Source organism: Arachis hypogaea, chromosome 1 (genome assembly GCF_003086295.3).
Source record: "Arachis hypogaea cultivar Tifrunner chromosome 1, arahy.Tifrunner.gnm2.J5K5, whole genome shotgun sequence".
Lineage (NCBI taxonomy): Eukaryota > Viridiplantae > Streptophyta > Magnoliopsida > Fabales > Fabaceae > Arachis > Arachis hypogaea.
This window is the reverse complement of record NC_092036.1, coordinates 50,029,495-50,051,357: the sequence shown is the minus strand read 5'-3', so window position 1 is coordinate 50,051,357 and position 21,863 is coordinate 50,029,495. Positions and strand designations below refer to the sequence as shown.

At 40.4% G+C, this 21,863-nt stretch overlaps 1 non-coding gene across 1 annotated transcript; it reads left to right on the top strand.

The window, feature by feature from the left end:
• Positions 1 to 20,639: 20,639 nt before the first annotated feature.
• LOC112712400 (small nucleolar RNA R71) lies at positions 20,640 to 20,747 on the top strand. The gene has a single exon (XR_003157781.1). It is a non-coding gene; the product is annotated as a small nucleolar RNA R71 (small nucleolar RNA).
• The last annotated feature ends 1,116 nt before the right edge of the window (positions 20,748 to 21,863 follow it).

Below are 21,863 nucleotides of genomic sequence, written 5' to 3'. Positions count from 1 at the left end.
GCCTGTTTGGGGTAAATGAAGCACTAGCCTTTTGATATTGAGATTGATCACCTTGATATCGATTGTTTGGTGTAGATAAGAACCCTAATGGCCACTCGCAGACGAGTGATGCACCACCATTTTGTGGTACATCTTATGCTTAATTTAGGGGGTTTTATCACCTTTTACCCACATTTATCCAATGACATAACATGGTTTCATGATTGTCTCCTATATTGTGCTTAAGTGTGAAAACATGCTTTTTAGGCCTTTAATTGGTTGATTTTAATTCACTTTTGATTCCACTAGATGCCTTGATATGTTTGTTAGTGAATTCAGATTGGAAAGGCTAGGAATGGATCAAAGGGATGGAGAGGAAAAGCATGCAAGTGGAGAACTCATGAAGAAACAAGGATTTGGGATGCTGAGATCGACGCGCATGCGCAGCAGACGCACACGCATGGAAAGTGACGTCGCAAGGCGATGCGTACGCGCACATGATGTGTACGCGTGGATAGCAATTTGTCAAGCGATGCGCACGGGTGAGACAAAGTGCTTGGTCAAAATAGATCAATTTTCAAGAGAACATATATAAGCATAAGGGCTAAGGGTATAATCAACCAAGCCAAACCACAATTGAGTTGAGCTATTAAAGATTTTTACAAACTTGCAAGAAAAGTGTTGATTCTAGGTGAAAATATGTAATATAGCAATCGAAGCCTCACCGGAAGTGTTTGCACTCTAGTCGCTCAAGTGTTTAGGGTTGATTCACTCAATTCTCCCCTAATCATGCTTTCCAAGATTTGTTTTTCATCTAACAATCAACAGTTATCCCATGCATGCATACAAATATCATGAGGTCTTTTCTTAGGTTGTAATGAGGCTAGGGTCAAGGTAAGGGTGCATATGGTCAAGTGAGCTTGAGATTTGAATCATTGATCAACTTAAACTTCCCACCTAACCTACGACAACCTATACAATTTCAAAGCTAACCTAACTACCCATTATTCACTTTTTCACATACTCATGCATTTTTTTCTCTTCGCAACACATATGCATTGACTTTTATTGAACTTTACTTTGGGGCATTTTGTCCCCTTTTTATTGTTTTTTTTTCTTTTTATTTCTTTTATTTTCCTTTCCACTTTTTTTTTTGTTTTTTGTCATAATTTTTTTTCAAACTATATACAAGAGCATCAATGCATAAGGTTTAACATTTGATTAATACATGAGTATATACCAAATTCCCAATATTTACAACAAAAACACTCTTTCTATCCCAACCAATGTCCCAAGTTTCCCCACACTTGAATGACACACACACTAGCCTAAGCTAATCAAAGATCCAAACAAGGACATTTATTGTTTTTCGCTTTAAGGCTTGTAATGTGCTAATATTAAGAACAAATGGGTTAATCGTAGGCTCAAAGTTAGCTAACAAAGAAAGATAAAAGGTAGGCTATTTGGGTAAGTGAGCTAATGAAATGATGGCCTCAATCATATAAATGCATGTATACACAAGATAATAGACATAGAGAATCAAACAAATCAAAGATTACAATCATAGGAAGAGAATAATGCACACAAGAAGGAAAATAAGTGGTTATAAGATGCAACCACACGATTAGGCTCAAATCTCACAAGGTTGTGTGTTCTTAGCTCAAAAACATGATCCACAAAATATAGTTCCAGCAAGTTCTATGAAAAGTTTTCACTCAAATCATTTGGGGTTGCCCTATAGATAGAAATCTTGAAAATTTTTATTGTTTTGACTAAGTTTATTATGTATATATATGCAAAATAAGAAAATACAACTAGAATCCTAAAATGAAATGCAAAAGTGTTGGGATTAGAAATTTGTCACCCAAAAGCGCCGACAGGTCGAACGACCTCCCCACACTTAAAGTTTGCACCGTCCTCAGTGCATCCAAAGATGAGCAAGGGGGTATAGCGACTCTCCGGATTGCCACCTTCAGCTGGTAGGTCAACCGGTTGCTGCGTGTTCTTTTGCCCGCTTCCATTTTTGCTTATAGTGACTCATCCTGAAAGTAGAAGGCAGGATAGTAAGAATAGTAAATGAAAAAGCAAGGAAGCTTAAATTGTTGGAATGAGGTAATAGTCACTAGAATTGAAGTGAGTAAAATAGTGTGACATTGATGAAAAATAGGTGTGTGAACTCTAAATTAGGTGTCTTTTAGAACACCCACACCATCAAAGAAAGATGAGTCACAATTACACAAAGAAGAGCATGTACTTCACTCATTCTAGTGTGCTTGAGATGCCCTAAACTTGTGGGTCAAAACAACCAAACAAGCAATAAAGAAGCATGAAAGCATTCAAGCCGAAAACATATGGATGCATATGATCAAGAAACACAATGCATTAAGGTAAATGCACCACATCCATCAAGAGACTGCCTAATCAAAGAAAATGGTTCAAAGCACATGGTGGCCAAATCATGCAATTCAAAAAGATTTACAAGCTTGAAGGCAATGTAACATGTCCTTGGTGTTCACATAAGTTAAGTGGTGGACGAAATTGTGATCACATCAATGTAGTATTCTTTGTTGTTGTATGGAATCATTATTATGGCACCTATGTGTGGACACAACTCCGTTCAACTAACCAGCAAGTGTACTGGGTCATCCAAGTAATACCTTACGTGAGTAAGGGTCGATCCCACAGAGATTCTTGGTATGAAGCAAGCTATGGTCACCTTGTAAATCTCAGTTAGGCAGATTAAATGGTTATGGGTTTCAAAAATTAATAATAAATAGAAAATAAAAAGGGATAGAAATACTTATGTAAATCAATAGTGGAAATTTCAGATAGGCGTGTGGAGATGCTAGAATCCTTACAATCTCTACTTTCTTATTGCTGTCATCCAATCCTTCTTACTCTTTTCCATGGCAAGCTGTATGTAGGGCATCACCATCATCAATGGCTACTTTTAATCCTCTCGGGAAAATGGTCCTATGCATTGTCACTGCACGGCTAATCGTCTGGAGGCATCACCCTTGTTGATAGCTACATCCCATCCTCTCAGTGAAAATGGTCTAAATGCTCTGTCACAGCACGGCTAATCATCTGTCGGTTCTCAATCAGGTTGGAGTAGAATCCCTTGATTCTTTTGCGCTTGTCATCACGCCCAGCCTTTAGGAGTTTGAAGCTTGTCACAGTCATTCAATACCGGAATCCTACTCGGAATACCACAGACAAGGTTAGACTTTCTGGATTCCCATGAATGCCGCCATCTATCTAGCTTATACCACGAAGATTCTATTGGGGAATCTAAGAGATATGCGCCCGGCCTAAGGTAGAACGGAAGTGGTTGTCAGTCACGCGCGTTCATAAGTGAGAATGATGATGAGTGTCACGGATCATCACATTCATCAAAGTGTTGTGCAACGTATATCTTGGAATAAGAATAAAAGAGAATTGAATAGAAAGTAATAGTGATTGTATTGAAACTTGAGGTACAGCAGAGCTCTACACCCTTAATCTATGGTGTGCAGAAACTCCACCGTTGAAAATACATAAGTGAAAGGTTCAGGCATGGCCGAATGGCCAGCCCCCTGAATGATCAAAAGACCGAATGATCAAAGACTAAACAGTCAAGAGATTAAACTGTCAAAAGATGTCTAATACAATAGTAAATTATCCTATTTATACTAGACTAGCTACTAGGGTTTACATGAGTAAGTAATTGATGCATAAATCTACTTCCGGGGCCCACTTGGTGTATGCTTGGGCTGAGCTTGATCTATCCACGAGCTGAGGCTTTTCTTGGAGTTGAACTTCAAGTTATAACGTGTTTTGGGCGTTCAACTCCGGATAATGACGTGTTTCTGGCGTTTAACTCTAGACAGCAGCATGTACTTGGCGTTCAACGCCAAGTTACATCATCAATTTCCGAATAAAGTATGGACTATTATATATTTCTGGAAAGCTATGGATGTCTACTTTCCAAAGCCGTTGAGAGCGCACCATTTAAAGTTCTGTAGCTCCAGAAAATCCATTTTGAGTGCAGGGAGGTCAGATTCCAACAGCATCAGCAGTCCTTTTGTCAGCCTTTTTCAGAGTTTTGCTCAAGTCCCTCAATTTCAGCCAGAAATTACCTGAAATCACATAAAAACACACAAACTCATAGTAAAGTCCAGAAATGTGAATTTAACATAAAAACTAATGAAAACATCCCTAAAAGTAGCTTGAACTTACTAAAAACTACCTAAAAACAATGCCAAAAAGCGTATAAATTATCTGCTCATCACAACACCAAACTTAAATTGTTGCTTGTCCCCAAGCAACTGAAAATCAATTAGGATAAAAAGAAGAGAATATACTATAAGTTCCAGAATATCAATGAATATTAATTATATTTGGATGAGCGGGACTTGTAGCTTTTTGCTTCTGAACAGTTTTGGCATCTCACTTTTTCCTTTGAAGTTCAGAATGATTGGCTTCTCTAGGAACCTAGAATTTTGGATAGTGTTATTGACTTTCCTAGTTAAGCATGTTGATTCTTGAACACAGCTACTTATGAGTCTTGGCCGTGGCCCTAAGCACTTTGTTTTCCAGTATTACCACCGGATACATAAATGCCATAGACACATAACTGGGTGAACCTTTTCAGATTGTGACTTAGCTTTGCTAAAGTCCCCAGTTAGAGGTGTCCAGAGCTCTTAAGCACACTCTTTTTGCTTTGGATCACGACTCTAACCACTCAGCCTCAAGCTTTTCACTTGGACCTTCATGACACAAGCACATGGTTAGGGACAGCTTGATTTAGCCGCTTAGGCCGGGGTTTTATTTCCTTGGGCCCTCCTATCCATTGATGCTCAAAGCCTTGGATCCTTTTTACCCTTGCCTTTTGGTTTTAAGGGCTATCGGCTTTTTCTGCTTGCTTTTTCTTTTTCTTTCTATATTTTTTTTCGTCATTTTTTGCAAGCTTTTGTTTTTCACTGCTTTTTCTTGCTTCAAGAATCAATTTCATGATTTTTCAGATCATCAATAACATTTCTCTTTGTTCATCATTCTTTCAAGAGCCAACAGTTTTAACATTCATAAACAACAAGATCAAAAATATGCACTGTTTAAGCATTCATTCAGAAAGCAAAAAGTATTGTCACCACATCAATTTAATTAAATTAAATTCAAGGATAAATTCAAAATTCATGTACTTCTTGTTCTTTTGAATTAAAACATTTTTTCATTTAAGAGAGGTGAAGGATTCATGGAATTATTCATAACTTTAAGACATAGTTACTAACTACTAATGATCATGAAGTAGAGACACAAAACATAGATAAACATACAACATAAAAACCGAAAAGCAGAAAGAAATAAGAACAAGGAATGAATCCACCTTTAGTGGCGTCTTCTTCTTGAAGGACCAACAATGTTCTTCAGCTCTTCTATGTCCCTTCCTTGCCTTTGTTGCTCCTCCCTCATTGCTCTTTCATCTTCTCTTATTTCATCGAGAATGATGGAGTGCTCATGATGTTCCACCCTTAATTGTTCCACATTGTGGCTCAAATCTTCTAAGGAAGTGTTGAGTTGTTCCCAATAGTTGTTGGGAGGAAAGTGCATCCCTTGAGGCATCTCAGGGATTTCTTGATGATGAGCTTCCTTATGCATCTCTTGAGATCCGTGGAGGGTCTCTCTTGCTTGCTCCATCCTCTTCTTGGTGATGGGCTTATCCTCTTCAATGAGGATGTCTCCTTCTATGATAACTCCAGCTGAGTAACATAGATGGCAAACAAGGTGAGGAAAAGCTAGCCTAGCCGTGGTGGAGGGCTTTTCGGCTATTTTGTAGAATTCATTGGAGATGACTTCATGAACTTCTACTTCCTCTCCAATCATGATGCTATGAATCATGATGGCCCGATCCACAGTAACTTCAGATCGGTTGCTAGTGGGAATGATGGAGCGTTGAATGAACTCCAACCATCCTCTAGCTACAGGCTTGAGGTCCAGTCTTCTTAGTTGGACTGGCTTGCCTTTGGAGTCTCTCTTCCATTGAGCTCTTTCCACACATATGTCCATAAGGACTTGGTCCAACCTTTGATTAAAGTTGACCCTTCTAGTGTAGGGGCATGCATCTCCTTGCATCATTGGCAAGTGGAACGCCAACCTCACATTCTCCGGACTAAAATCTAAGTATTTCCCCCGAACCATTGTGAGATAATTCTTTGGACTCGGGTTCATACTTTGATCATGGTTCCTAGTGATCCATGCATTGGCATAGAACTCTTGAACCATTAAGATTCCGACTTGTTGCATGGGGTTGGTTAGGACTTCCCAACCTCTTCTTCGGATTTCATGTCGGATCTCCGGATACTTATTTTTCTTGAGCTTGAAAGGAACCTCAGGGATCACCTTCTTCTTTGCTACAACATCGTAGAAGTGGTCTTGATGGCTCTTGGAGATGAATCTTTCCATCTCCCATGACTCGGAGGTGGAAGCTTTTGTCTTCCCTTTTCCTTTTCTAGAGGATTCTCCGGCCTTAGGTGCCATTGATGGTAATGGAAAAACAAAAAGCTTATGCTTTTACCACACCAAACTTAAAATATTGCTCATCCTCGAGCAAGAGAAGAAAGAAGAGAAGAGAAGAAGAAGGGAATATGGAGGAGAAGGGGAAGTGGAGGTTCGGCCAAAGTATGGAAGAGGGGGTTGTGTTGTGTGAAAATGAAGTAGAATGGAAGGGTATATATAGGGAAAGGGGAGAGGGTAGGTTTGGCCATTTAGGGTGGGATTGGGTGGGAAAATGTTTCTGAATTTTGAAGGTATGTGGGGTTTATGGGGAAGAGTGGATGGATGTGAGTGGTGAATAAGTGATTGGGAAGAGAGATTGAGGTGATTGGTGAAGGGTTTTTGGGAAGTGTGATATGGGGAAGAGTAAAACTAGGATTAGGAGGTAAGGTTGGAATATAGTAGGTGGGGATCCTGTGGGGTCCACAGATCCTGAGGTGTCAAGGAATTCCATCCCTGCACCAAATAGGCATGTAAAATGCCTTTGCACACCAATTTGGCGTTTAAACGCCGAGTGGTGCACGTTCTGGGCGTTCAACGCCCATGTAAAGCATGTTTCTGGCGTTGAACGCCAGTTTCATGCTTGTTACTGGCGTTCAGCGCCAGCTTTTCTTCTAGGCACATTCCTGGCGTTCAAACGCCAGAATGTTGCTTGTTTCTGGCATTCAGCCTGGCGTTGAACGCCAGCCTATGCTTCCTCCAGGGTGTGATTTTTCTTCTGCTGTTTTTGATTCTGTTTTTAATTTTTATATTTTTTTTCGTGACTCCACATGCTCATGTACCTAATAAAACACAAAATAAAAATAAAATAAAAATTAGATAAATATCATTGGGTTGCCTCCCAACAAGCGCTTCTTTAATGTCAATAGCTTGACAGTGGGCTCTCATGGAGCCACAAAGGTGATCAGGTCAATGTTGTATAGTCCCAACACCAAACTTAGAGTTTGGATATGGGGTTTTAACACCAAACTTAGAGTTTGGTTGTGGCCTCCCAACACCAAACTTAGAGTTTGACTGTGGGGGCTCTTCTTAACGCTGAACTGAGAGAAGCTCTTCATGCTTACTCTCTTTTGTCACAGAGGATGGCCATGTGCCTTAAACACAAGGTAGTCCCGATTCAATTGAAGGACTAATTCACCTCTGTTGACATCTATCACAGCTCCTGCTGTGGCTAGGAAAGGTCTTCCAAGGATGATGCAATCATCCTCTTCCTTCCTAGTGTCTAAGATTATGAAATCAGAAGGGATGTAAAGGCCTTCAACCTTTACTAACACGTCCTCCACTATTCCATAAGCTTGTCTCAATGACTTGTCTGCCAATTGTAATGAGAACAAGGCAGGTTGTACCTCAATGATCCCCATCTTCTCCATTACAGAGAGTGGTATAAGATTTATCCCTGACCCCAGATCACAAAGAGCTTTTACAAAGGTCATGGTGCCTATGGTACAAGGTATCAAAAACTTTCCACGATCTTGTTTCTTTTGAGGTAGAGTTTGCTGAATCCAGGTATCTAGTTCATTAATGAGCAAGGGAGGTTCACTTTCCCAAGTCTCATTACCAAACAACTTGGCATTCAGCTTCATGATAGCTCCTAAATATTGAGCAACTTGCTCTCCAGTCACATCTTCATCCTTTTCAGAGGAAGAATAGTCTTCAGAGCTCATGAATGGCAGAAGGAGATTTAATGGAATCTCTATGGTCTCTATATGTGCCTCAGATTCCTATGGATCCTTAATAGGAAACTCCTTCTTGCTTGAGGGATGTCCCAGGAGGTCTTCCTCACTAGGATTTTCGTCCTCCCCCTCCCTTGTGCATTCGGCCATATTGATTATATCAATGGCCTTACACTCTCCTTTTGGATTCTCTTCTGTATTGCTTGGGAGAATACTGGGAGGAGTTTCAATGACTTTCTTACTCAGCTGGCCCACTTGTGCCTCCAGATTTCAGATGGAGGATCTTGTTTCACTCATGAAACTGAAAGTGGCCTTTGACAGATCAGAGACTAGATTGGCTAAATTAGAGGTGTTTTGTTCAAAAATCTCTGTCTGTTGCTGAGAGGATGATGGAAAAGGCTTGCTATTACGCAGCCTATTGCGTCCACTGGTGCACAAAATTGCAATCACACTTTTGCAATCCCGCACAACTAACCAGCAAGTGCACTGGGTCGTCCAAGTAATACCTTACGTGAGTAAGGGTCGATCCCACGGAGATTGTCGGCTTGAAGCAAGCTATGGTTATCTTGTAACTCTTAGTCAGGATATCAATAATTATCAAGGTTGATTGTAAAAAGTAAAAGAATATGAACTAAGTACTTGGTTTGCAGTAATGGAGAACAGGTTGAGGTTTCGGAGATGCTCTATCTTCTGAATCTCTGCTTTCCTACTGTCTTCTTCTTCAAGCACGCAAGACTCCTTCCATGGCAAGCTGTATGTAGGGTTTCACCGTTGTCAATGGCTACCTCCCATCCTCTCAGTGAAAATGTTCAACGCGCTCTGTCATAGCACGGCTAATCATCTGTCGGTTCTCAATCAGGTTGGAATAGAATCCAGTGATTCTTTTGCGTCTGTCACTAACGCCCAGCCCTCAGGAGTTTGAAGCTCGTCACAGTCATTCAATCCTTGAATCCTACTTAGAATACCACAGACAAGGTTTAGACCTTCCGGATTCTCTTGAATGCCGCCATCAATTCTAGCTTATACCACGAAAATTCTGATTAAGGAATCCAAGAGATATTCACTCAATCTAAAGTAGAACGGAGGTGGTTGTCAGGCACACGTTCATAGGCGAGAATGATGATGAGTGTCACGGATCATCACATTCATCAGGTTGAAGAACAAGTGATATCTTAGAATAGAAGCAAGCGTGATTGAACGAAAAATAGTAGTAATTGCATTAATCCATCAAGACACAGCAGAGCTCCTCACCCCCAACCATGGGGTTTAGAGACTCATGCTATAGAAAATACAATGAGAAACGTGTAAAGTGTCATGAGGTGTAGATACAATGTCAAAAGATCCTATTAATAGTGAACTAGTAACCTAGGGTATACAGAAATGAGTAAATGACATAAAAATCCACTTCTAGGTCCACTTAGAGTGTGCTTGGGCTGAGCATTGAAGCTTTTATGTGTAGAGACGTTTTTTGGAGTTAAACGCCAGCTTTTATGCCAGTTTGGGCGTTTAACACCAATTTTTATGCCAGTTCCAGCGTTAAACGCTGGGAATTCTGAAGCTGATTTGCAACGCCGGTTTGGGCCATCAAATCTCGGGTAAAGTATAGACTATTATATATTGCTGGAAAGCCCAAGATGTCTACTTTCCAACTCCGTTGAGAGCGCCCCAATTGGGCTTCTGTGGCTCCAGAAAATCCACTTCGAGTGCAGGGAGGCCAGAATCCAACAGCATCTGCAGTCCTTTTCAGCCTCTGAATCAGATTTTTGCTCAGGACCCTCAATTTCAGCCAGAAAATACCTGAAATCACAGAAAAACACACAAACTCATAGTAAAGTCCAGAAAAGTGAATTTTAACTAAAAACTAATAAAAATATAATAAAAACTAATTAAAACATACTAAAAACATACTAAAAACAATGCCAAAAAGCGTATAAATTATCCGCTCATCACAACACCAAACTTAAATTGTTGCTTGTCCCCAAGTAACTGAAAATCAAAATAGAATAAAAAGAAGAGAATATACTATAGACTCCAAAATATCAAAGAAACTTAGCTCCAATTAGATGAGCGGGACTAGTAGCTTTTTGCTTCTGAACAGTTTTGGCATCTCACTTTATCCTTTGAAGTTTAGAATGATTGGCATCCATAGGAACTCAGAACTCAGATAGTGTTATTGATTCTCCTAGTTAAGTATGATGATTCTTGAACATAGCTACTTTATGAGTCTTGGCTGTGGCCCAAAGCACTCTGTCTTCCAGTATTACCACCGGATACATGCATGCCACAGACACATAACTGGGTGAACCTTTTTAGATTGTGACTCAGCTTTGCTAGAGTCCCCAATTAGAGGTGTCCAGGGTTCTTAAGCACACTCTTTTTGCCTTGGATCACTTTTTATTTCCACCCTTGCCTTTTGGTTTGAAGGGCTATTGGCTTTTTCTGCTTGCTTTTTCTTCTTCTCTTCTTTTTTTCTTTTTTTTTATTATTTTGCTTTTTCTTGCTTCAAGAATCAATTTGATGATTTTTTTAGATCCTCAATAACATTTCTCCTTTTCCATCATTCTTTCAAGAGCCAACAAATTTAACATTCTTTAAACAACAAATTCAAAAGACATATGCAGTGTTCAAGCATTCATTCAGAAAACAAAAAGTATTGTCACCACATCAAACTAATTCAACTAGTTTCAGAGATAAATTCGAAATCCTGTACTTCTTGTTCTTTTGTGATTAAAGCACTTTTCATTTAAGAGAGGTGATGGATTCATAGGACATTCATAGTTTTAAGACATGAACTTTAAATTTTATTAATCATGAATTAAGAATAAGACTCAAAAATAGATATAAGATAAGACTAGTAGGAATAGAAAACAAAAATTTAAATAGGCTCCTAATGATAGAGGTTATCACAGAGTTAGGACTCAACAACCTTGATTTTGAGAAGTGGATGCTCCCTCAACTTGAGAGGAGAGCTTTTGGCATTTCAACTCTTGAAGTTCACGCCCCTGCTTCTCTTGTTCTTTCAGCAATTTGCAGAGCATGCAGTTCTGATTCTGCTGTTCTTCCTTAAGTTGCTCCATAGTTTCTTGCAACTTGGTGATAGATGCTTCTAGGCTGGCCCAGTAGTCAATTTCAGGAAATTCAGGGAGGAACTCCTGCGCCCTCTTTTTGATAGAGTTGTCTTGCATTTGTCCTTCCATTGACTTCTTGGTGATTGGATGTTCAATGGGTATGAATTCATCTACTCCCATCTTCACCCCAGCCTCTTTACAGAGCAAGGAGATCAAGCTTGGGTAAGCCAATTTAGCTTCAGTGGAATTCTTATTTGCAATTGTGTAGATCTCACAAGCAATCAGATGATGAACCTCCACTTCTTTTCCAAGCATAATACAATGAATCATCACTACTCTCTTGATAGTGACCTCAGAACGGTTGCTAGTGGGCAATATGGAGTGCCCAATAAAGTCTAGCCAGCCTCTTGCAATTGGTTTGAGGTCTCCCCTCTTGAGTTGGTTTGGGACACCTTTTGAATTGGTTATCCACTTAGTTCCAGGGAGGCAAATGTCCTCTAGAACTTGATCCAATCCCTTATCTGCTCTCACCATTCTCCTATTAAAGGATTCAGGATCATCTTGTAGTTGAGGCAATTTGAAGACCTCTCTTATTTTGTCCAGATGGAAGTAAATAACTTTCCCTCTGACCATGGTTCTGTAAGTATAGAAAGCAGTTCCAGTCATTCTCTGCTTATCTGTCAGCCACAGATTTGAGTAGAATTCCTGAACCATATTTCTTCCAACCTTTATCTCAGGATTGGTTAGAACTTCCCATCCTCTGTTTCGAATTTGCTCTTGGATCCCCGGATATTCATCTTCTTTTAGATCAAATTTGACTTCCGGGATCACTGACCTCAGACCCATTATTTTGTGATAATGGTCTTCATGTTCTTTGGTTAAGAACTTCTCTTGATTCCAAAGACTCTTTGGATTATTCTCTTTCTTGCCTCTTAAATTGGTTTGTTTTCCCTTAGGAGCCATGATCTTGATGAATCTTGGCTTAGTGATCACGGAGAAGCACACCAAACTTAGAGGATTGCTTGCCCTCAAGCAAAAGAAAGGAAAGAGGGGAGAGGGGAGGAGAGCAATTTCGAATGGTGGGGAGAAAAGGGTGGCCGAACATGTATTTATAAGGGAGGAGGAGAGATTTCAAAAATTTTGAAGGAGATTTGAGAAGATATGGAAAGAATTTGAGAAAAATTTGAGTTTTTGAAGAAGATTTGGGAAGGATTTGAGAGAGATTTGAAGAATGATTTTAATTTTTGAAAATTTGAAGGTGAATGATGAAAGTTTGAAATGTGTTTATGTAGAAAATTATGGATCAAAACAGGAAAGTTTGAAAAAATTTTGATTAGAAAGCAAAATCTCCGTCCCCCACCTTTCTGGCGTTAAACGCCCAGAATGGTATCCATTCTGGCGTTTAACGCCCAATTGTTGGCCATTGTGGGCGTTTAACGCCCAGCCAGGTACCCTGGCTGGCATTAAACGCCAGAATTCCCTTTGTCATTGGGCGTTTTGCTAAACGCCCAGGATGCTGCACACCTGGCGTTAAACACCCAGAGTGGTGCCCATTCTGGCGTTTAACGCCCAAAATGGCACCTTTACTGGCGTTAAACGCCCAGAATGGTGCCCATTCTGGCGTTTAATGCCCAAAGTACCCCTTACTGGCGTTTTTTCGCCAGCAAGCTCTTTTTCTCTGCTTTTTGCACTGAATCCTTCTGTAACTCTGTGAATTCCTTCAATTTTGATAATTGCCCTTGTAGAAACAAACATATAACCTGCTAATGACTGGGTTGCCTCCCAGCAAGCGCTTCTTTATTGTCTTTAGCTGGACCTTCATTGAGAATCACTCAAGTCTCAGTTTTGAGCATTCTTGCTCAAAATTGCTTTCAAGATAATGCTTGATCCTCTGTCCATTAACAATGAACTTCTTGTCAGAATCAGTATCCTGAAGCTCAACATATCCATATGGTGATACTCCTGTAATCACATACGGACCCCTCCAGCGGGATTTAAGTTTTCCTGGGAACAATCTGAGCCTAGAGTTGAAGAGCAGAACTTTTTGTCCTGGCTCAAAGACTCTGGATGACAACTTCTTGTCATGCCACTTCTTTGCCTTTTCCTTATAAATTTTAGCATTTTCAAAGGCACTGAGTCTAAATTCATCTAGCTCATTTAGCTGGAGCAATCTTTTTTCACCAGCTAACTTAGCATCCAGGTTTAGGAATCTGGTTGCCAAGTAGGCTTTATGTTCCAGTTCCACGGGCAGATGACAGGCCTTGCCATACACAAGTTGGTATGCAGAGGTTCCTATTGGAGTCTTGAATGCTGTTCTGTATGCCCACAGAGCATCATCCAAGCTCTTTGCCCAATCCTTTCTTCGGGCTATTACAGTCCGTTCTAGGATTCTTTTTAGCTCTCTGTTAGAGACTTCAGCTTGCCCATTTGTCTGTGGATGATACGGGGTTGCCACTTTATGGCTAATTCCATATCGGACCATAACAGCGTAAAGCTGTTTATTGCAGAAATGAGTACCCCCATCACTAATTAGGACTCTGGGAACACCAAATCTACTGAAAATGTGTTTCTGGAGGAATTTCAGCACGGTCTTAGTATCATTAGTGGGTGTAGCAATTGCTTCTACCCACTTAGATACATAGTCCACTACCACCAGAATGTAAGTGTTTGAGTATGATGGTGGGAACGGACCCATGAAGTCAATCCCCCATACATCAAACAATTCAATCTCTAAGATCCCTTGTTGAGGCATGGCGTATCCATGAGGTAAGTTACCAGCTCTTTGGCAGCTGTCACAGTTACGCACAAACTCTCGGGCATCTCTATAGAGAGTAGGCCAGTAGAAGCCACATTGGAGGACCTTAGTGGCTGTTCGCTCACTTCCAAAATGTCCCCCATACTGTGATCCATGGCAATGCCACAGGATCCTTTGTGCTTCTTTTCTGGGTACACATCTGCGGATCATTCCGTCTGCACATCTCTTAAAGAGATATGGCTCATCCCATAGGTAGTACTTGGCATCTGAAATTAATTTCTTTCTTTGCACTCTGTTGTACTCCTGTGGTATGAACCTGGTGCACGAAATTGTGATCAATACTTTTCACAACTCAATTAATCCCCGGTGATGAACCCAAAAACCTCGTGTTCAATACCATGGCATAAACACAACTTCGCACAACTAACCAGCAAGTGTACTGGGTCGTCCAAGTAATAAACCTTACGCGAGTAAGGGTCGATCCCACAGAGATTGTTGGTATGAAGCAAGCTATGGTCACCTTGTAAATCTTAGTCAGGCAAACTCAATTGGTTATGAATGATGAATAAAACATAGAGATAAAGATAGAGATACTTATGCAATTCATTGGTGAGAATTTCAGATAAGCGTATGGAGATGCTTTGTCCCTTCCGTCTCTCTGCTTTCCTACTGTCTTCATCCAATCTTTCTTACTCCTTTCCATGGCAAGTTGTATGCAAGGGTTTCACCGTTGTCAGTGGCTACCTCCCATCCTCTCAGTGAAAATGTTCAACGCACCCTGTCACGGCACGGCTATTCATCTGTCGGTTCTCAATCAGGTTGGAATAGAATCCAGTGATTCTTTTGCGTCTGTCACTAATGCCCAGCATTCAGGAGTTTGAAGCTCGTCACAGTCATTCAATCATTGAATCCTACTCAGAATACCACAGACAAGGTTTAGACCTTCCGGATTATCTTGAATGCCGCCATCAATTCTAGCTTATACCATGAAGATTCCGGTTAAAGAATCCAAGAGATATCCACCCAATCTAAGGTAGAACGGAGGTGGTTGTCAGGCACACGTTCATAGGTGAGAATGATGATGAGTGTCACGGATCATCACATTCATCAAGTTGAAAAACAAGTGATATCTTAGAACAAGAACAAGCGGAATTGAATAGAAGAACAATAGTAATTGCATTAATACTCGAGGTACAGCAGAGCTCCACACCGTAATCTATGGTGTGTAGAAACTCCACCGTTGAAAATACATAAGAACAAGGTCTAGGCATGGCCGTGAGGCCAGCCTCCCATAAGTGATCAAAAGATCTAAAATGATCCAAAGATGATCAAAGGATCTAAAGATAATCCAAAGATGATCAAAGGATCTAAAGATAATCCAAAGATGAAAATACAATAGCAAAAGGTCCTATATATAGAGAACTAGTAGCCTAGGGTTTACAGAGATGAGTAAATGACATAAAAATCCACTTCCGGGCCCACTTGGTGTGTGCTTGGACTGAGCATTGAAGCATTTTCGTGTAGAGACTCTTCTTGGAGTTAAACGCCAGCTTTTATGCCAGTTTGGGCGTTTAACTCCCATCATTGTGCCAGTTCCGGCGTTTAACGCTGGGAATTCTAATGGTGACTTTGAACGCCGGTTTGGGACATCAAATCTTGGGCAAAGTATGGACTATCATATATTGCTGGAAATCCCAAGATGTCTACTTTCCAACGCCGTTGAGAGCGCGCGAATTGGGCTTCTGTAGCTCCAGAAAATCCACTTCGAGTGCAGGGAGGTCAGAATCCAACAGCATCTGCAGTCCTTTTTAGTCTCTGAATCAGATTTTTGCTCAGGTCCCTCAATTTCAGCCAGAAAATACCTGAAATCACAGAAAAACACACAAACTCATAGTAAAGTCCAGAAAAGTGAATTTTAACTAAAAACTAATAAAAATATACTAAAAACTAACTAGATCATACTAAAAATATACTTAAAACAATGCCAAAAAGCGTATAAATTATCCGCTCATCACAACACCAAACTTAAATTGTTGCTTGTCCTCAAGCAACTGAAAATCAAATAAGATAAAAAGAAGAGAATATGCAATGAATTCCAAAAACATCTATGAAGATCAGTATTAATTAGATGAGCGGGACTTTTAGCTTTTTGCCTCTGAACAGTTTTGGCATCTCACTCTATCCTTTGAAATTCAGAATGATTAGCTTCTTTAGGAACTCAGAATCCAGATAGTGTCATTGATTCTCCTAGTTAAGTATGATGATTCTTGAACATAGCTACTTATTGAGTCTTGGCCGTGGCCCAAAGCACTCTGTCTTCCAGTATTACCACCGGATACATACAAGCCACAGACACATAATTGGGTGAACCTTTTCAGATTGTGACTCAGCTTTGCTAGAGTCCCCAATTAGAAGTGTTCATGGTTCTTAAGCACACTCTTTTTGCCTTGGATCACAACTTTATTTCTTTCTTTTTCTATCTCTTTTTTTTTCATTTTCTTTTCTCCCTTTTTTCGTTTTTCTCCTTCTCTCTTTTTTTTGTATTCACTGCTTTTTCTTGCTTCAAGAATCATTTTTATGATTTTTCAGATCCTCAGTAACATTTCTCCTTTTTCATCATTCTTTCAAGAGCCAACATTCATGAACCACAAATTCAAAAGACATATGCACTGTTTAAGCATACATTCAGAAAACAAAAGTATTGCCACCACATCAAAATAATTAATCTGTTATAAAATTTAAAATTCATGCAATTCTTCTCTTTTTCAATTAAGAACATTTTTCATTCAAGAAAGGTGATGGATTCATAGGACATTCATAACTTTAAGGCATAGTCACTAAGACACTAATGATCACAAGACACAAACATAGATAAACATAAGCATAATTTTTTCGAAAAATAGAAAATAAAGAACAAGGAAATTAAAGAACGGGTCCACCTTAGTGATGGCGGCTTGTTCTTCCTCTTGAAGATCCTATGGAGTGCTTGAGCTCCTCAATGTCTCTTCCTTGCCTTTGTTGCTCCTCTCTCATGATTCTTTGATCTTCTCTAATTTCATGGAGGAGGATGGAGTGTTCTTGGTGCTCCACCCTTAGTTGTCCCATGTTGGAACTCAATTCTCCTAGGGAGGTGTTTAGTTGCTCCCAATAGTTTTGTGGAGGAAAGTGCATCCCTTGAGGCATCTCAGGGATTTCATGATGAGATGGGTCTCTTGTTTGCTCCATCCTCTTCTTAGTAATAGGCTTGTCCTCATCAATGGGGATGTCTCCCTCTATGTCAACTCCAACTGAATAACAGAGGTGACAAATGAGATGAGGAAAGGCTAACCTTGCCAAAGTAGAGGACTTGTCCACCACCTTATAAAGTTCTTGGGATATAACCTCATGAACTTCTATTTCTTCTCTAATCATGATGCTATGAATCATGATAGCCCGGTCTATAGTAACTTCGGACCGGTTGCTAGTGGGAATGATTGAGCGTTGGATAAACTCCAACCATCCCCTAGCCACAGGCTTGAGGTCATGCCTTCTCAATTGAACCGGCTTTCCTCTTGAATCTCTCTTCCATTGGGCGCCCTCTTCACAAATGACTGTGAGGACTTGGTCCAACCTTTGATCAAAGTTGACCCTTCTAGTGTAAGGGTGTTCATCTCCTTGCATCATAGGCAAGTTGAATGCCAACCTTACATTTTCCGGACTAAAATCCAAGTATTTCCCCCGAACCATAGTAAGCCAATTCTTTGGGTCCGGGTTCACACTTTGATCATGGTTCTTGGTGATCCATGCATTGGCATAGAACTCTTGAACTATTAAGATTCCGACTTGTTGAATGGGGTTGGTAAGAACTTCCCAACCTCTTCTTCGGATCTCATGTCAGATCTCCGGATATTCACTCTTTTTGAGTTTGAAAGGGACCTCGAGGATCACCTTCTTCAAGGCCACAACTTCATAGAAGTGGTCTTGATACACCCTTGAGATGAATCTCTCCATCTCCCATGACTCGGAGGTGAAAGCTTTTGCCTTTCCTTTTCTCTTTCTAGAGGTTTCTCCGGCCTTGGATGCCATAAATGGTTATGGAAAAACAAAAAGCAATGCTTTTACCACACCAAACTTAAAAGGTTTGCTCGTCCTCGAGCAAAAGAGAAAAGAAGAGAGTAGAAGAAGAAGAAATGAAGGAGATGGAAATGGCCTTGTGGTTCGGCCAAAGGGGGAGAAGTAGTGTTTAGGGTGTGTGAAAATGAAGGAGTGAAGATGGGTTTTTATAGGGGTGGGGGGAGGGTTATGGTTTGGTTATGGGAGGGTGGGTTTGGGAGGAAAAGTGGTTTGAATTTGAATGGTGAGGTAGGTGGGGTTTTATAAAGGATGGATGTGAGTGGTGAAGAGAAAGATGGGATTTGATAGGTGAAGGGTTTTTGGGGAAGAGGTGTTGAGGTGATTGGTGAATGGGTGAAGAAGAGAGAGAGTGGTGGGGTAGGTGGGGATCCTGTGGGGTCCACAGATCCTGAGGTGTCAAGGAAAAGTCATCCCTGCACCAAGTGGCGAGCAAAATTGCTCTTCATGCCAATTCTGGCGTTAAACGCCAGGCTGGTGCCCATTTCTGGCGTTTAACGCCAACTTCTTGCCCTTTCCTGGCATTTAACGCCAGTCTGGTGCCCCTTTCTGGCGTTAAACGCCCAGAATGGTGCCAGACTGGGCGTTAAATGCCCATCTGCTAGCCTTACTAGCGTTTAAACGCCAGTAGGATCTTCCTCCAGGGTGTGCTATTTTTCTTTCTGTTTTTTCATTCTGTTTTTGCTTTTTCAATTGATTTTGTGACTTCTCATGATCATCAACCTACAGAAAACATAAAATAACAAAGAAAAATAGATAAAATATAACATTGGGTTGCCTCCCAACAAGCGCTTCTTTAATGTCAGTAGCTTCACAGAGGGCTCTCATGGAGCCTCACAGATGCTCAGAGCAATGTTGGAACCTCCCAACACCAAACTTAGAGTTTGAATGTGGGGGTTCAACACCAAACTTAGAAGTTGGTTGTGGCCTCCCAACACCAAACTTAGAGTTTGACTGTGGGGGCTCTGTTTGGCTCTGTTTTGAGAGAAGCTCTTCATGCTTCCTCTCCATGGTGATAGAGGGATATCCTTGAGCCTTAAACACTAAGGGTTCTTCATTCACTTGAATGATCAATTCTCCTCTGTCAACATCAATCACAGCCTTTGCTGTGGCTAGGAAGGGTCTGCCAAGGATGATAGATTCATCCATGCACTTCCCAGTCTCTAGGACTATGAAATCAGCAGGGATGTAATGGTCTTCAACTCTTACCAGAACATCCTCTACAAGTCCATAAGCTTGTTTTCTTGAGTTGTCTGCCATCTCTAGTGAGATTTTTACAGCTTGCACCTCAAAGATCCCTAGCTTCTCCATTACAGAGAGAGGCGTGAGGTTTACACTTGACCCTAGGTCACACAAGGCCTTCTTAAAGGTCATGGTGCCTATGGTACAAGGTATTGAAAACTTCCCAGGATCCTGTCTCTTTTGAGGCAGTTTCTGCCTAGACAAGTCATCCAGTTCTTTGGTGAGCAGAGGAGGTTCATCATCCCAAGTCTCATTTCCAAATAACTTGTCATTTAGCTTCATGATTGCTCCAAAGTATTTAACAACTTGCTCTTCAGTGACATACTCATCCTCTTCAGAGGAAGAATACTCATTAGAGCTCATGAATGGCAGAAATAAGTCCAATGGAATCTCTATGGTCTCATTTTGAGCCTCAGATTCCCATGGTTCCTCATTGGGGAACTCGTTAGAGGCCAGTGGACGTCCATTGAGGTCTTCCTCAGTGGCGTTCACTGCCTCTTCCTCCTCTCCAAATTCGGCCATGTTGATGGCTTTGCACTCTCCTTTTGGATTTTCTTCTGTATTGCTTGGAAGAGTACTAGGAGGGAGTTCAGTAATTTTCTTGCTCAGCTGACCCACTTGTGCCTCCAAATTTCTAATGGAGGATCTTGTTTCAGTCATGAAACTTTGAGTGGTTTTGATTAGATCAGAGACCATGGTTGCTAAGTCAGAGTTGTTTTGCTTAGAACTCTCTGTCTGTTGCTGAGAAGATGATGGAAAAGGCTTGCCATTGCTAAACCTGTTTCTTCCACCATTATTGTTGTTGAAACCTTGTTGAGGCCTCTGTTGATCCTTCCATGAGAGATTTGGATGATTTCTCCATGAAGGATTATAGGTGTTTCCATAGGGTTCTCCCATGTAATTCACCTCTTCCATTGAAGGGTTCTCAGGATCATAAGCTTCTTCTTCAGATGAAGCTTCCTTAGTACTACCTGGTGCATTTTGCATTCCAGACAGACTTTGAGAAATCAAATTGACTTGCTGAGTCAATATTTTGTTCAGAGCCAATATGGCATTCAGGGTATCAATCTCAAGAACTCCTTTCTTCTGATTTGTCCCATTGTTCACAGGATTCCTTTCAAAAGTGTACATGAATTGGTTATTTGCAACCATTTCAATTAGTTCTTGAGCTTCTGTAGGCGTCTTCTTCAGATGAAGAGATCCTCCAGAAGAGCTATCCAAAGACATCTTGGATAGTTCAGAGAGACCATCATAGAAAATACCTATGATGCTCCATTCAGAAAGCATATCAGAGGGACACTTTCTGATTAATTGTTTGTATCTTTCCCAAGCTTCATAGAGGGATTCTCCTTCCTTCTGTCTGAAGGTTTGGACTTCCACTCTAAGCTTACTTAATTTTTGAGGTGGAAAGAACTTTCCCAAGAAGGCATTGACTAGCTTTTCCCAAGAGTTCATGCTTTCTTTAGGTTGTGAGTCCAATCATATCCTAGCTCTGTCTCTTACAGCAAAAGGGAATAGCATAAGTCTGTAGACCTCAGGGTCAACCCCATTAGTCTTGACAGTATCACAGATTTGCAAGAATTCAGCTAAAAACTGATGAGGATCTTCCAATGGAAGTCCATGGAACTTGCAATTCTGTTGCAATAGAGAAACTAATTGAGGCTTAAGCTCAAAGTTGTTTGCTCCAATGGCAGGGATAGAGATGCTTCTCCCATAGAAGTCGGGAGTAGGTGCAGTAAAGTCACCCAGCACCTTCCTTGCATTGTTGGCATTGTTGTTGTTTTCGGCTGCCATGGGTTCTTCTTCTTTGAAGATTTCTGTTAGGTCCTCTACAGAGAGTTGTGCCTTAGCTTCTCTTAGCTTTCGCTTCAAGGTCCTTTCTGGTTCAGGATCAGCCTCAACAAGAATGCTTTTGTCTTTGCTCCTGCTCATATGAAAGAGAAGAGAACAAGAAAATATGGAATCCTCTATGTCACAGTATAGAGATTCCTTGAGGTGTCAGAGGAAAAGAAAAATAGAAGGCAGAAGTAGAAAATTCGAACTTATCAAAGAAGATGGAGTTCGAATTGTGCATTAAGGAATAGTGTTAGTCCATAAATAGAAGGATGTGAGAAGAGGGGAAGAAATTTTCGAAAATTAAGTAAAAGATTTTGAAAACATTTTGAAAAACTTTAATTGATTTTCGAAAACCATGATTGAGAAAGAAGTAAAGTGATTTTTGAAAAAGATTTTGAAATTAGAAATCAAAAAGATTTGATTGAAAACTATTTTGAAAAAGATGTGGTTAAGAAGATATGATTGGTTTTAAAAAGATGTGATTGAGAAGATATGATTTGAAAAACATTTTAAAAAAGATTTGATTTTAAAAATTAATAACTTGGCTAACAAGAAAAGATATGATTCAAACATTAAACCTTTCTCAACAGAAAAGGCAACATACTTGAAATGTTGAATCAAATCACTAATTAATAGCAAGTATTTTTGAAAATGGAAAGAAATTGATTT